This window comes from Parasteatoda tepidariorum, chromosome 1 (assembly GCF_982258835.1).
Source record: "Parasteatoda tepidariorum strain Cologne lab strain chromosome 1, Ptep-v5.0, whole genome shotgun sequence".
NCBI lineage: Eukaryota > Metazoa > Arthropoda > Arachnida > Araneae > Theridiidae > Parasteatoda > Parasteatoda tepidariorum.
The window spans coordinates 121,644,527-121,661,267 of NC_141755.1; the positions used below are offsets into that span (position 1 = coordinate 121,644,527).

At 27.1% G+C, this 16,741-nt stretch overlaps 1 long non-coding RNA gene across 1 annotated transcript; it reads right to left on the reverse strand.

Annotated features, from left to right (window-relative positions):
* Positions 1-2,300: 2,300 nt before the first annotated feature.
* On the reverse strand, positions 2,301-14,260 carry LOC147816837 (uncharacterized). The gene is made up of 3 exons (XR_015429208.1): positions 13,673-14,260; positions 9,881-9,963; positions 2,301-2,854 (listed from the first exon to the last, which is right to left on the reverse strand). It is a non-coding gene; the product is annotated as an uncharacterized LOC147816837 (long non-coding RNA).
* Between the last annotated feature and the right edge of the window lie 2,481 nt (positions 14,261-16,741).

The following is a 16,741-nucleotide window of genomic DNA, read 5'->3' on the forward strand; positions in this document are numbered from 1 at the left end:
TACAATTGCAAGAAGAAATATTTAAAGAGCAAGAAAAAAAGTGCAAGTTCAGTTGCAAAATTACAAGTATGCAAGGAGAGAATAATTTAATAATTGGATTCATATTGTAAAGAAACTTTATATTACAAGAAACTTTATTTCTAAGCACTAAATTGGCTTATGTAAAGTTTTTGATGTTACCTTTTCTAATGGAAACGAATATTTAGCATATAATAAATCATTTAGGAATGATAATTCTTTGGAAAAGAGTACTTTCATGCTTAGAACATTAAAAATAATCTGGAAAAAAACTTCATCATGTTTAACAACTCACATTATTATGAAATTTAATTTCAAGATAAACTGTATTATAAAAAAAAATTGTGAACGGAAATTTAAATATAGTTACTTAAATGAATGATTAATAAGAAAAGCAAAGCTGTAAAATTATAATTTATCCAAAAGAAAATAGTTCATGATAATAATCCAACAGCAAGAAAACATTAAGTCAGAAATCTAACATTTGTAAGTTTTTACAATGTTGTTTTTCTTCAAATCAACAGAAAATAAAAAGTATACCCTTCCAAGTTTTCAATATCAGAACATTCTGGCTTCCTTTTCATTAACTAATGACTAAATATCACCAATTCCAAGGAGTTTCACAGTTTACTAATATCAATTCAATGGAGTTAGTTATTTAGCCATATACATATATGGCTAAATGATACTTCATACACTTATCCCAAGGAATGATACCACATGAAACATTTAAACTAATCGGAAATAAAAATGTGATTATGCGCATTGACTAAGCCCAAGAGAAAGCTGAAAGATGGAAAAATATATACATATGCATTAGTATATATACAATTATGAACTTAAAAGGTATATATTTTTATAAACTGAAAAAGTCATAGCTGTGTGAGCAAAAAATAATAAATAAAATGAAATAACAAAAAAAGTACTACTCAGTACTTTTAGGTATAGTATAGTAAAAGTACTAAATGAAGAAATGTTTCTACGCAAAAATTAGAGAAGATATTCCAGGAAAAGAAAACTAAGAATAAAACCAAGAAAATATTAAAACCAAGTCTGTAGGCTAAATTTGAAAAAAGAGATCAAGAACGCTAGATTAAGTTCTTAGAAAAATATCTCATGGATTATAGCACAGATAAAAACAAAGAATAGATACTTAGAGTGAACCACACATGTACCAGTAAATTAAGATAGCTGCAAATCCAAATGCATTATGACAATCTTGTATTACAAACTGAAATACATTAGTTTCAAAATAGCAACTCAACAACTACAGGCTCAAAAGAAAACTTTCAGTAGCAAGGAAAACAGCAGGTTAATCATATTATGATTCTTTGAATTTTTAAGATCATTTTAATTAAATTAAGATTAAGGAGTAACTGAATTATGGAAATGTCATCATTAATGAAAGTCAGAAAAATATAAGTACAATTTGCAAATTCTAGCACAAGGCAATATAATTTAAGAAAAAAAAAATGTAATAATTCCTTGCAGATGCCGGAATTTTTTTTACAAGAAGCTAGGAAAACTGCAGGTTCAAAGACTATATTGCAATTTCATTTTTATCTCAAGGCCACAAGCTATCAATTGAAATCAACTAACACCTTAACCATGGAATTTATAATAGGTAGAAAAATATGAAATATAAAAGTTCCAGGCAAATGCTAGAAAGAAACCATGAAAGCAAAGAGAACTTCAGATCAATAGATCATATTACAATTTCTTCATCTGTGGATAATACCAGCTGTAAATTAAAATCAATAAATAATTGAAGCAAAAAATTTAAGAAAAGCAAAAAATATTAAATATTAAAATTCCAGGCAAATAATCAAAAAACCACATAGAATTTATTCTTCACCTTCAAAGACAACAAGCTATAAAATTAAAATCAATAAGTACTTCAAACATGAAATCTATGAATGGCAATAATATATGCATGTATTAAAGTTCCAGGCAAATTTATAAAAAATTATTCTATATTTACAATATTTTCCCTATGTTAGAAGCACAATGAACATGAAAAGAATAAAATTTATATGTGTGAATAAAATTATGAGTGAATAATTAAGTGTGAGAAAATGTTTAGTTTTGAATAATAAATTAAGAAAAAGATTTAGATAATAAAATAACATAAAAAGATTAAAGCTTTTTATGTTGCAGCCGACTTTCCTGAAACATTTGTATAACCATCTAAAAATGTATAAAAAATTATTCTCTATTTACAATACTTTCCCTATGTTAGACGCACAATTAACATGAAAAGAATACAATTTATAATCTTAATATACAAGCAATATATAATTTTTTTATTTTATTTCCAATGGCCAAGGTTACAAAAGACCACTCACCACAATGGAGGAACAACAAAATAAACAAACACAAAACAAATGTGGCAAGAAAAGTCCATGACCCCAATAAGTCTCTTGCGCGCCAGTAACAGTCACACAAAGGGATATCCCCCAGTGCTGGGCAAGGACGAACGTGGTTTGCATCCATCTCTGCTTGAAGGTCACAAAGCGTACAGAAAGGCTCTTGAGCAACATGAATTTGATGGAGATGTTAGAGGAGGCAGTCGCGTCCGGTAGTCAGTCGAAACTCACCAACTGCCCTGCGTTTTGGCCACGTAGGAAGATTTTTGAGATTATTCCATCAGATCTTACCAGAATTTTTCTCTGTGTATTGGTTTAAAGTGAGAGCCATCATTTTTTTCTTGGTTAGGCGCTTGGCATTAGTGAGAGGGACAGCTTTCTTTGATGTCTGTACTAGCCAAAGTTATAGATCATTTAGCCACAAAGCGTTACCAGGGTGCACCAGTAGGAGGTAGATCTACGCTGCACCCCTATATATAAAAATAAGAATTATATATAAAAATATATAAAATAAGAATTATAAAAAACACACTATTGTAAAAATGACAAAAAAATTAACACACAATTATCTGCAGATAAATCTTTGTACGCTTACTTTTCAATTAAATAAATTTTTTTAAAAAAGATTTTAATAGTTTATATTTACTCTCTGTCAGTTCAAAGTCATTTGTTTATTTTTCATGATAATAGTCTTTTTACTAATAAATACCTTTCTTAATCCATACAACTTTCAATTTTTTCACTTAAAATTATAAATTTCCCCCTGGACTTAAAAATGCAAACATTCAAAGACATGAAATATAAAAATAGAAAGAAAAAAAAAATCAATCTAAAATTAGAGACTGTAAGAAGAAAAGATTAGATATTATAAAAAAGAGAGAACAGGCTGCATTACTAGTAAGCTTTAGCAACACTACAGTAGTCTGTAAAACCAAAGCCAAATATTAAATAATACATTCCCAAAACATTTACAATAAGTTAAAAAGCTTAAGAGCTGAGAATAGATTTTTTGGAAAAATACTTGATAAAGTAAATAAAAAACTAATAAACCCCAGTAAATTTTATTAAAATCCTTTAGATTTAAAACTAATAATAATATAAAACTGCAATAAATCTTAAAAAAATATTTTTATCCTTCGAAATTTTTTTATTGTAAAATATGCCTTTACAATTTAGGAAATTTTCTGCAAAATTCATGACGTATGAGCATTTTCAGGGAAATGACATAAATATTATTAAAATATCTAAAGCAGAATAATTATATAAATGTAAAAAGCAAACTGGTATTGTAAATAGGAAATTATAATTAGAGAAGATGAAAAATAAGGTTAAATAAACAATAATAATAATAATAAGACCCAGTTTAAAATCAGGAAAATACTGTAGAATGGATTAAATTGAAATTAAATAAACCTTTACATGACAAAAATTTACATTAAATACAATTATATTTACATCAACCAACACTGAGCAGGGTGGTCACTTCAGGGTGGTCACTGTCCAGTTTTAAATTTCCCTGAATTTTTTCAGGTTTTTTCATTTAAACATATTAAAATTTCCAGGTTGTCATGTTTTTTTCTCATAAAGTGTAGGATAGGTACAAGAAAAATATCCATACTATGAAATATTTTATTTAAAATGTTATATTTTTAATATATCACCGAGAAAAAATAATCGTACTAAATTAATTCGTAAGTAAGATATTGTTTCCTATAATTTGAACTTAATAAGATATTGTTTTTTATTTCTTAATGTTTGGATAAATTTCTAAAAAATTAAGACAGATGTGGAGAAAATATCTTTAACTAGTAGAATACATTGTTTTTATTGAATAAAAAATGTTTTAATATGATACATTAAGTAGTTTTTTCACAAAGTGTACCAAATGTGAAATAAAGAGTGACAAAAAAAATTTAATAAGTATTGTTTAATATACTGTCATTAAGCAAAAGAAAAGGATTCTAAGCAATTATACCTCAAAAATTTTTTTATTTTTACAGTGGCTTCCAAAAGTGTTTGCACACTTATGACTTTTATTGAAATATGGCTCTTTTCACTAATTAAAAGGAATATTTCAGAATGGGTATTTAATAAAGAGATGTATAATCTATTCTTAGCAAAACTTCATGGAATATTTTAAAAACAAAGCAAAAGTTTATTTTTAAGAACTCAATAAAAAAAGTAACAAAAATTTTACATTGTACACTTAAATGCTTTAGGATTTCAGAATTAAAATTATTGTCTATCACTTTAATTTGTTTTATTTAATTATTTTCATTTATTTATTTATTTTCAATTTAGTATCAAACTTTTGTTAGAAAAATTATATTTTAATTTTTGCTGGCTAACTCCATAATATTTTCTTTTACCATTTATAAGTGGCTCGTAGTCATAATTATATAACTGACAGCCTTTGAAAGATGATTATTTGTCATCATAAGAGGTAAATCAGTAATGAATATTGCTAAATTAGTCTATTTTGTCCCATTCCATTGTGCAATATGAGGTAAAATGCTTGAAAGAGGTACTTCATATCAGCGTGACCTGAGATTAAAATTATAAAATTTGCGAAAAAATTCATAAATTCAGATTTGAAAGTTGTAAAAATTTCTGCAAAATTTAAAAAAAATATTCTACTTAAATTTCATTTTCGATGAGGCTATACTTTGCAAATTCAATGATAAATAGATTCCTAACGTAGTAATAATGTTTAATCGGAATGGAAACAAACTTAATACATTGGGTTTTGATGTGCATTATAAAGCAGAGAGGAACTTTATCCAAAACAGTTGGAACAGTTAAGAATGGTGGTGGTGTCTTTGCATGTTGGTGCAGATCATAAGGATAAGGTAATTAGTCATTTATTGATGGCATAATGAATAAACCTGTTCATTTAAATATTTTAAAATATAATTTACAATTATGAGTCAAAAATTTGGTTATTGTAACTTTGTTTTATATTAAAATTGCTACTGGTAAATTTAATTGGTAAATACTCTAATTATACTAAAAATTAGAATATTGAATAGTTTTATCATAATAATAATATGGACTACAATTTATTTATTTACACACTAAACTTTACTGCTATTCACAGGCAAACCACCAGGCCATCTATCTTTCAAAGGCTATAAATGTCGCTTAAATCACACACACGCATTGGCGACACATCTGTCACCTAGAAATATGTTAGGAATTTTCAGAATAGTAACGAAAAATAGAATTTTGCATTCATTTCCATGCATTTAAATAAAACTTTGCTGCACAAATTTTATTGTTCAATGTGTAATATGGAATTTAAAATGCGTGGTGTTCAAATGGAATAAGAGAACGTATCTGGTACAAATTTTTAAAAATTTAAATGATGAAAACATGCTATTTTACATGTTGTGCTGTGCTTTGCATTCATGTACTGACCTTGAACCTTTACCAAGTACAGACTTTGACATTTTTATTCATGAATTATTAATAAATAAAATAAAATTTTTTGCTTTTTTAGAATTGACTTTAAAATTTTATAATTTAGTTATTCAAAACTTTATAATTTTTAATCTAGTATTCTGTTAGGTCTAACTTTCTCTATTTTCCTCATTTACTTATTTGATCTCAGCATTTTAACGGCTAAGTTGAATCAATTTTTAGCTTCCTTATACTTAATTTTAATAAATACTTACCTTCAATAATTATAGGCTAATGAATCTAATTAGTTTTGGGGTGTTATAGATGGCAATAATTTTTTATGTGTAAATTGTACAGATTGACTTTTTTCTCAAGTTTGTCCATCATTAAAATTTTTTTTAAAAAACTTAATGAATACCTAGGTGGTTCTTTTGGGCCATTAAATTTTCATCGCTGGTGTGAACCCTAAATATCTGGAAAACTTCTTTATTAACTACCATACCACATAATTACCTTTTATTCATGACAGGTTTAACATACACCTTGCAGAATAAACAATCAAGTTGTTCAATTTGTTACCAAGATGGAGCTCCCAGCAGAACTCGAACCCGTGCCAACAAAACACTTTGCTGTCTTAACCTTTTTTTTCTTCTTCCTTTTTTTCTTTTTAAACAGGTAAGTGAAGGCATAGGGAAGCACTTAAAATAGAACTTTGGAAATAGGCTCATCTATAAATTTTATTTTTTCACATTGTAAAGCAGAAGAGCTTGGGAGAATATAGTAAGCCAAATTAGAGTTTTTGGAAGAATGCAACTAGAGTGATTTCTGAATAGACAGACAACACGATATTTAAGTAAATTGTGCTATTATTTAAAAGAAATTTCAGAAATTCTGGAAACAATACTAAAGAACAGTTACATAGAAAAATATCTTTAGAAAAAGTGAGACTTTGCACTATACTGTCTCAAATCCTTTAATCGATTATGCTCATGCCATAGTTTATGAAATGGAAAAAAAAAACTGTATAAAATTAAACATTATTAGCTCTCCATTTGAATATTTTATCTTTTCTTTGACACTTGAACATATGATTCAGTAACTGATAAGGATTACAACAATTTAAAAACTAAGCATCATAAAAAGTCATAATTAATCATAGCTCAAGAACAAATACACTATTTTTTAAAATTGTTACTTACGTTGATCTGAAAAAATTCTGACATAATATATAAACAAAATAGACACACATGAAATATGTTTGAATATCTTCTACTTATAACAATGCTGTAATATAATATGATATACAGTAAACAGGTTTTTATATTGATCATCAGAGTAACACAGTTAGCCCTTTAAATAGAATAGACCACTAGTATTCATTTTGTATTAGAAAAGCATACTACATGTTAGTGTATGACAGCTTTTAATGTTTATAGCAATAAAGAGTTACAAATATGAGCTGACATTAATTTGTAAAATTTTTTCCCTAGCTAAATATTAGTAACTCATTAGGAAGTAAAGACATTCCCAGATTGTATGTTAAATCAATTAGACACCTGAAATATAATCATAATCAATTTAATAAGAAATATATCAAAAACTATATTTTATTCAATTTGATCTGCAAAAAAGGGGCACTGAGCACTTTATACTTATACACTAATTGTTTAGATAATCAAGTTTTCTTTATTGATATTTTGAAATACTCTTTCTTTACTGAAACTGAGACACCTCATACATACTAAAGGGTACTTCATACCCTAACTACCTGGATTAATGGGATACCTACCAAGATAACTGTCTCCTCCAATCATTTTAGGTATAAGGTTCTATAAGTATGTTACTATAAGGCTAACATATGAATGATCAAATAAGCACTTAAATTTAATCAAATTATGAAAAGTTCGAAATACTAAATATTATCAGTAACTTTTTTTAATTACAGAGCAATAAAATAGACAGGGGTTAAAATCATCCCAGTCGTCCTTGTATTGTTAATACAAGAATACTCATAAAGTTTTTGAAGGAATGTAAATAAATATGACAAATAGTGTCATTGAAACAGTGAAAATTATAAAGTACAGCTAACTTCATTAAAAAATATTTACCTTTTTATTATACCACTTTCCCTTTAAAGACTCAGATGCCATCCAATAAGGTGAACCAACAATTAGTAAACGTTGACTTGACTATGATCTCTAACATAAACAAATAATGTCTTAATACCTTAATAACGTCCTAATATCTAAATGAACAAATAACATAATATTTTAGAAAAAATAATTAAGCTTAATTATAAAAACCATTTAAATTTATAATTCAACAGAAAAAGTCTCAAAATAAGGAGAAAAGAAGTTGAAATACTAGCATGTATAATTTAGACTTTGTTAAAAAGATATTTACACTTTTATTAAAAATATATATATATACACATTAAGCTTATATTGAATTATTAAAATGCTTTTAAAACTGTTATATATTTTTGAGACATGCTAATTTTGATTGTAATTAAACAAATTCTACAAAAAAATTCTAATTTAAAAAAGTGAAAAATCAGATCTTTTTTCCTTTATAGACACTTAGCGGTTATGCTGCAACAGTTATTGCGCAACATAGAAGTTTGTGTCACAAATGTGCAAACCCTTTAACAATTACAGAATTTTCATAGTTACAGAAAATATTTTTAATGGTAGCAAATGTAAAGTATTAATATTTTAACTAACTAAATTTAAAATAAAATTGTTCACCACTACATGCAAATGATTTAAATTGATGTATGAAAAGTCTGATACACAAAAGCTCATTAACATTTAACAAAAATTCTATTTCTTTTAAAATTTCTGCTTTAGTTTACTACCACTAGGATAAATATAGCATTCATGATCACCAAGAACACTACAGGATAAAAGAGGACTTCTAAAATGACCATCCTTCCTTCATCTTTTTAAATTTTAATAATACAACAAAGCATTTTTTTCAGGGGACCGAAGTAAATTGATGTATAACAGAAAATCAAACAATTAAAATTTAATATTTCATAAGAACACTTTTGACAATGCAATAGCCATTGTTAAGATGACATTTAATGTTATCGATGTTGAAAAAAAATATAAATAAGTTTAAATTAATCATATCATTACTTTTTTATTATTGCCCAAAAAGAGATAGAAAGAATGTGTGGATGAGGATTTTGCCATCCTAAAACCTTAAAATAAAGAACTGGAAATCAATTACTGGGAGAAGGGCAGAATGGGAAAAGCTTCTGAGGAAGGCCCAGGCTCACAAAGGGCTGTCATGCCAATGCTGGTGATGACTTAATAATTTGAGCACACAAAAATATACAATTCTTTCCATACACATAGGCAATTAAGAAGAAAAAAAATTGAAGGGGGAAAAATTGTATTTTAGAGTTGAGGAAGCCTTGAGAGTTTCTGAAATCCATGGCAAATATTCAGAGATTACATAGAAAAAAAACACAAAGTACAGAAAAAAAAACATACAATCAATATTTTATGTTTTTCAGTCATATAAACAAATTATTTTAACATAGCATATATTAAGAACAAACTGGGACTGCAAATAAATTACAGATAAATGTGATACAGATAAAATGTGCTTTACTGTAACAATAAAAAAAACTAAAATTATCGCCATCTGTTGGTACTTTCATCAGTGGAATCTACTAATCAAAAAGTGCTAACATCATATATGGGAAACCAGAAATTCAAACGGTAGTTTTGAATAGAAAAATAGGTATTTATCCATTAGCTGGGTACCTTATCAAAATGGTTACAAGTTTTTTAGCATTAAGAAGGACAGTTACAACTAATCAGATTTATCTTAAGCTAATTAAAAATTAACTTTAAACAGTCTTTTCAAAGTTTTGGAAAGCTGTTTAAATTAAGATGGACTAGCAATTGTATAAGAGGTGGAGACAAGAATTCAATTTTTTCAAAAGAATAATCTATTGCTGAAGTCCTAATGAAGTTTGGCTATTTTGTTTCACACCCAGTTAACAAATTAATACAGAAAATATATTAAAATAATGTTCTATAAACATTCAAATATATACAGGCTCGTGGGCAGTTAGTGTTTACCTTGAATCTGGTATTTTCTCTGCTAAGCCGAAATCACCAACAACTTCAGTCATCTCATCTTCATTCATTTTGATGAGGACATTCTGTAGAACAAAGTATCACTATTTACAAATCAAATACAATAATAATATAAGTCAAAACTTTCAAATTTTCTTTACAAATAAAATGCATATTAAAATTAAAATAATAACAAATTTTTATGTCTCATATATTAAAAATGCACAGTAAAATTAGAAAATTATAGTAACTTATGAAGATAAAAGATTTCAAATGTTTGAAGTAAAAACACTTTAATTTGAAAGAATTACAGTTGCATGCTGAACGATATGTCAAATTAAAGCCATAATTTGCAATGAGAGAAACATAAAGAGCTATATTAACCTTCCGTTAGTCGCGCGCACCTCACAGGTGCATCCCTACTGCATTTCCACCTTCTTTGCCGTCAAAAGATTTTTCCGGGGGTCGAGCCTAATGTTATGTTCCTAACTTTGGATTACTCAAATGTCCGTGTAAAACCGACCTTAGAACACGTCGATGGAGAGTTGGAAGCGCTCAAATCACCCCTCTGGTGCAGCGCGACCATTGACGTAAGTATTATGGATATAATATTTTTATGAATTAAATATATATATTTTATCTCATTTTCTGTCCTACTCAACGTAGCAGGTATAAATGGTCAAGCTATATACGAAGAAAATGGTTACGGAGTAAAAAACCGCAGAACCTTCTTGCGTCAATTGGTTGATTATCTTGGGATGGAGGAAGAGATCCGACGCGGGAGCAAGAAAAATTTTTCTTCGGTACTTCGCTAAATATGTTTTTTGATATTTATCTCTCTAAAGAGTCTTAAATTGGTAACAATTAACTATTTAAACTAGACTAAATTTCATTTGGCTTTCAAAAAATCAGAAACACCTCATAGGTGCAACGCGATTAACCATGTCGGAAACAAGTGCGCGACTAACGTAAGGTTAAAGACTATAGATTTTGGGATCATACGAAAAGATTTAATTCTTTTTAAATGTTTATATGTCATTACCTTTTTCCATACTTATTAAGAGAAGAACAAAGAGGATTTCTGTATAATTCCTTAACTTTCAGAAAAAGAGAACTTTAATGAAAGAGAAATTTAGCCTTAACCTAAAACCTTTTAACTAAACTGAACTTGTGCCGGGCACAGTTTAAGCTCAATTCATCTTAGACTCTTTGATGCAGGAGGGACGCCAGTGTCCCTTAGATATATATATTCTAATTACAAATACATATATTTTGTTATTTTTCAACTGTGAAAATCAGTAATAGTTACGAAAACAAATTGTTAGAAGATTATCACAATTATATTTACACTAAAATATAAAATCCAAAAAAAGTAGTTTGAATTTCTTTTTAATCATATGAAAATTGATCAATAATTGATTTTGTAAATTAAAGAAATTTCAATGATAAATAACTTCCTCTTAAGTATAAATAATTGCAATTAAGTGCAAACTTGAAAAATTATTGTTCGGAAGTGAGCAGTGTTTGGAAGATTTAATCTTTAACACAAGAAAAGATACAGCTGCATATCATAATCATGAATTATTAAAGCGCTAAATATAATATTTTTCACTCATTTTGACCTAAATTAATACCAAAGAATAAAAAATATGTTTAATAAAAATTGTGTGTCAAAGAGTTAAATGTCATAGTAGTTCAATTAAGATATATATATATATATATATATATATATATATATATATATACATAATTGATTTCGTAACCAAAACTTCTGATGATTCATATTGTAAATTTTTTTTAGTACATTAATGGCTAAAACTTGGAACAGCTTTTACAGAACAAGCATAATGAGTTGTCATGGGAGACAAGAATTAAACTGTCATTAGGATTGTTATATATATATATATATATATATATATACATAATTGATTTCGTAACCAAAACTTCTGATGATTCATATTGTAAATTTTTTTTAGTACATTAATGGCTAAAACTTGGAACAGCTTTTACAGAACAAGCATAATGAGTTGTCATGGGAGACAAGAATTAAACTGTCATTAGGATTGTTATATATATATATATATAAAACAATCAAAAACTAATTTAGTGCTAATAAGAACACAAAAGTCAACAGTTACAACATTATCAAAATTCTTACAAAAAATTGCTACATTAAATATCATATTTTCATAATAAATTGCAAATCGAAAAAAAAAAACATATTTCAACATAAGAAATCCATAAAAAAAGGAAGTCCAAGAAAAGGAAAATCCATAAAATAGGAAAAAAACTTTTTATCAACATTTCTTAAGCTTCACTTTAAAACACATTTAATATTGTATCAACTTTTTCCCTGATTTATTTTGTCAAAATTTTGATTACAAAAAATCATCTCAAATCTAAGATTTTGCCAAAACAACATTAAAATTTTTTTAATATGACTGTTGTACACAAATTCATATATGTAAGAAATGTACATATTTGTGAAAATACTTAAAGTATACTGATATAAAAAGTAATATATGTTATGCAATAGCTGAATGTATCTATAATAGATAAAACACGTACATCAATAAAAATATGCAAGATAAGATCATTTTCCCTGTGACAAAACTCTCCACCACTAATGTCTTTCTGCAAGATACTTTTAATAATCAACAAACATATATCTTACTAATTTAAAATAACAAAAGCGCTGCATTTACAAAAAGAAAAAATAAGAAAAAAATATGCATAAATTTTTTTTTATTGAACATATAATAATTTTTTACTATCAAATCTGAGAAACTACACAAAGGAAGGTGCGAGTAATAAACACCATAACAGGTTTAAGTAGAGGTTGAAATTTGCAGGGTTCTTTCAAATAATCACATTTCAACTCCTTTCAGATTCCTTTTGTAATCAAACCAGTTTTGCTTTTTATTGCAAAAATTAAAAGAAAGAAAAATCAAAAAAAGAAAGATTACTAAAATGCCTTAAGTTCCAGAGACTCATACTTATCTGGGATATGAATTGTGTAGTTAATCACACTTTTGGGGGACTGCTGATTTTAATATAGATTTTTTAAAATTTAAAATACAATGAAAAAGATGTGAGCATGTTTAGAAATATTATTATTACAATGAAAAATTAATAAAAATACTGTGAATGGAATTTCAAATTTTTTTATCATAACACAACTAACTTTATGAACAGAATAAAAACAAAATTTTAAGAGATACAGATTTAAACAATAAAATAAAAATATTTTTAAGAAGAAAAATATTGGATTTTTTTTTCTTTCATTAAAGAAAAACTATTATTTGAACTGAAGTATATTATGAAATAATTAAAAGATACATTGAAAGTTTTTTTTTACAGGTAAAAGTTATATTTATTAACTTCTAATCAACACAGTAAAAACACATATTAAAAAAAAATAACTTCACTCTAACTTAATTATTGAATGTATTAAATAAACTTTACAGTTAGATAAAATAAAGTAGTGAATTAATCTTTAATATAAAGTAAAATTAATTAGCATCAGTCAAGGCAAGTTTAAAAAAAAATTATACATAAAATATGAAATTTTTTTAAAAAAATATTTAAAACACAAAAACAATTAGTATTCTTAACAGCACTTCTAATCTAATAAATATTCAGATTACTAAATATATTTGCAGCAGGTAATGTGTATTTCACATCAATTATGTTGAATACAAAACATGTTCTAATTCTGCAATATTAGGAGAAAAAATTTATCACAGAATTAAAAACATAAAAAAGATCATTTATAGAATAGAAATGCAAATTTACCTTTTAGAAAAAAAGACTCAGAAACAATCTTATGGCTATGAAAAGGTGGTGGAATTTTAGTTGAATCATTCTGAAATCCTTTTGTTTTACATCCTACATCTTCATCACACTGAAAAACGGAAATATTTCTGATTAATTTATTTTAATTAAAATTAAATTACTTAAAAACAAGTATTAGTTTCAGAAATCAAAAGAATAAATAGGCATTTTTAGTATCAAGTACTTTTAACCCTTTCTTAAAGATAAAGAAAATCTGACATATTTTTTATATATACAGTCAAACCCCGCTATAGTGAACATGGTTTATAGTGAACTCCCGGATATAGTGAACGAAATATTTGGTCCTGTGCCTTGCTATACACGTATAATCTTATTTTTCGTTGATATAGTGAACCAAAAAAGTGAGGAAGTTGGATATAATGAACTTTTTTCGGTCTTCGACTGATTTTTTTCTTCATTTTTTTTTTGCAATAATTTTGAAATTTCTACTTCAATATAAATACATATACCTATTTTTAAGACCATCTATAGAGGGGAATGTAGCGATAAGCATTTTGTCTTGTTTGCTTCTTTTATCTCACTTTCCCATCCCTAAATAAACCCTGGCAGATATTTCTAACTCAGGCAGATGATGCACCTGTAAGGTGTCAGTGGTATCAATATGCATTTTCTGTCAGAGGGAATGAGTAATTACTCATTATTGGTCAAAGGGTTGGACACTGATCTATGTAGATAAGGCTCTTATTTCATCTCCTTTTTGCCCTCAGTTCAGTTAAAAAAAGGCCTGCAGACAAGTGTCTCAAATTTAACTACGGCGAGCAGTAAACGTAAAGCGTTCTCCATTGATGATAAAATGGGCATAGTCAGAAAAATTGAAAATGGATGTAATCAAGCTGATATTGGTAGAGAATATAAACTATCCAAATCTACAGTTTATAATATATGAAGAAAAAAAAAGGCAATTAACAATTTCTGCTCATGAAAAAAAATTTAGGTGACAGAAAAAAGTTGAGAAAAGCAGATCACATGGATGTTGAAGAAGCATTACTGAAGCGGTTCAGCATTCGAAGAGGCCATAATCTTCCAGTATCTGGACATATATTGACGAATTTGCTGTGCCATTTTGTGAGACTACTTTTATGTGATCAAATGGCAGGTTAGACAGGTTTATAAAGCGGAATAACAGAAATTCAGGATCTGAGAGTCGGGAAGTGTTTCCATATCTGATGTTGAGGATTGCTCATCAGCTAAAGATTACTAATTTTTTTTTCGTACGTAAGAAGAAGAAGAATAAAAAATAACACATTTTTTGCTTCCATACAATATTTTTCAGTCATTTATTTGAATAATGTGTAATAAAACGGAGGAGTTTGGGAGCCATTAGTTAAATTGCCTGTGTAACGGATATAGTGAATCGAAATTTAGGTCCCTTGAAAGTTCACTATAGCGGGGTTTGACTGCATAAAAAAAAAGAGTGATTTTTCTTGTAGATAAGAGAGAGATAATTCTTGAAAAATCATTCAAGCACCAAGCATAATTAAGTATCGAGATTAAATTAGCCAGCAGTCAAAATGATCAAGAACCAAATTAGGGTTTACAGTTTAAATAGCATAAGATATGTTAGTACTATCTCTTGTAATGCCAATAAAGTAAAAAAAGATTGCACCAAGGTTCAAAACCATATTTTTTTTCATATGCTAAAAAAACTGAACATGGCAATTTTCGAGATTGGAAATCTTATTGAAAGTTTAATAGTAACATAGAAGAAGCCTATACTCAAACCTTCAATATGTTGAGCTTATCAAAACAAGAAATAACTTTTTATTGATATACTGACAATACTTTTTAGACAAACCCTGTGTATTCATTATAAAACTGTTTATAAACATATGAAGGCAATTCATATTTATAAGCTAAACGAAACAACACCACCTAAGCTTTAGAATTTAATTAACAGCACATAAATTTTAATACATTTAAGATACATGAATATGTGACAGAATTAAAATTTACAAAGAACTTTGTTTTTTTATTATTATCTTGGATTTTAGACAGTTTTGGTTCCTTGACAAACAATCTGCATTTATCCCACAACTCTGTTAAAGAAAGCTAATTACTTTTATGTGGATAATTGTATTGTGTTATTAACTGACATAAATAAGAATTTCTACCCCCAAAAATATAACAGGGTGTGTAGCCAAATTATTCAACAAAAAATAAGCAACCGTTTTCATACGCTACAGACTAACAATACGCCAAAATAGATAGCAGATGAATTAATTGTGAAAACGTTGAATAGAACAATGCGAAATGTGTCATTATTCATGCGATTAAAAGACATCAATTGGCATTATTAAATTAAATCAAATATATAAAATGATTATAATAATTTTGCTTTTGATGATTGAGTGAAGGATTAATAAAAGGGAAATGCTTCTAAATCAATTAATTTTCATTAGCGTAAATAACAGTGCATGTCTAAAAAGTTGGATTTTATTTGTGCCCTCTGTTACAAGTACTTTTAATTAACTTGCAATTTAATTTTGAGTCTCTTTCATTATTTTATGCCAAAGCTTATTTAAATGCAATTTGTATAAACAGCATACATATATCAAGACTTGTTTAACCCAAAAGAGACTTAAAATAGTTGTTTTCAACAATGTTTTCTACTATTAACTAATTTAATCTTTTTAAGACTTTTAATTTAATCTTTCTAACTGACAAATAGTATCCTAATCTTCAACATTCATTATCAAATTGAGCTTGAAATATATAACTATGATTTTATTTTTTCAATGATTAGTTTTTTAATACTTAAAAAATAACAGTTTTACCCATCTTTGAAACCCATCGTTTTACATCGTACCTTGAAACCCATCGTTAACACCAGAAATGTTAACTATTTTAAATAAAGTTAAATATCTTTAAAACAATTTATTAGATGCTTTCGTCAGTGAAAAAATCTGATTCAAATGTAACAAATCTTTTTTGGTTTTTTAATCATGAAATTTGCCAAACCGAGATTTAATTTACCAAATTTTCATTTTATTTGATGCTGCATTATGTTAG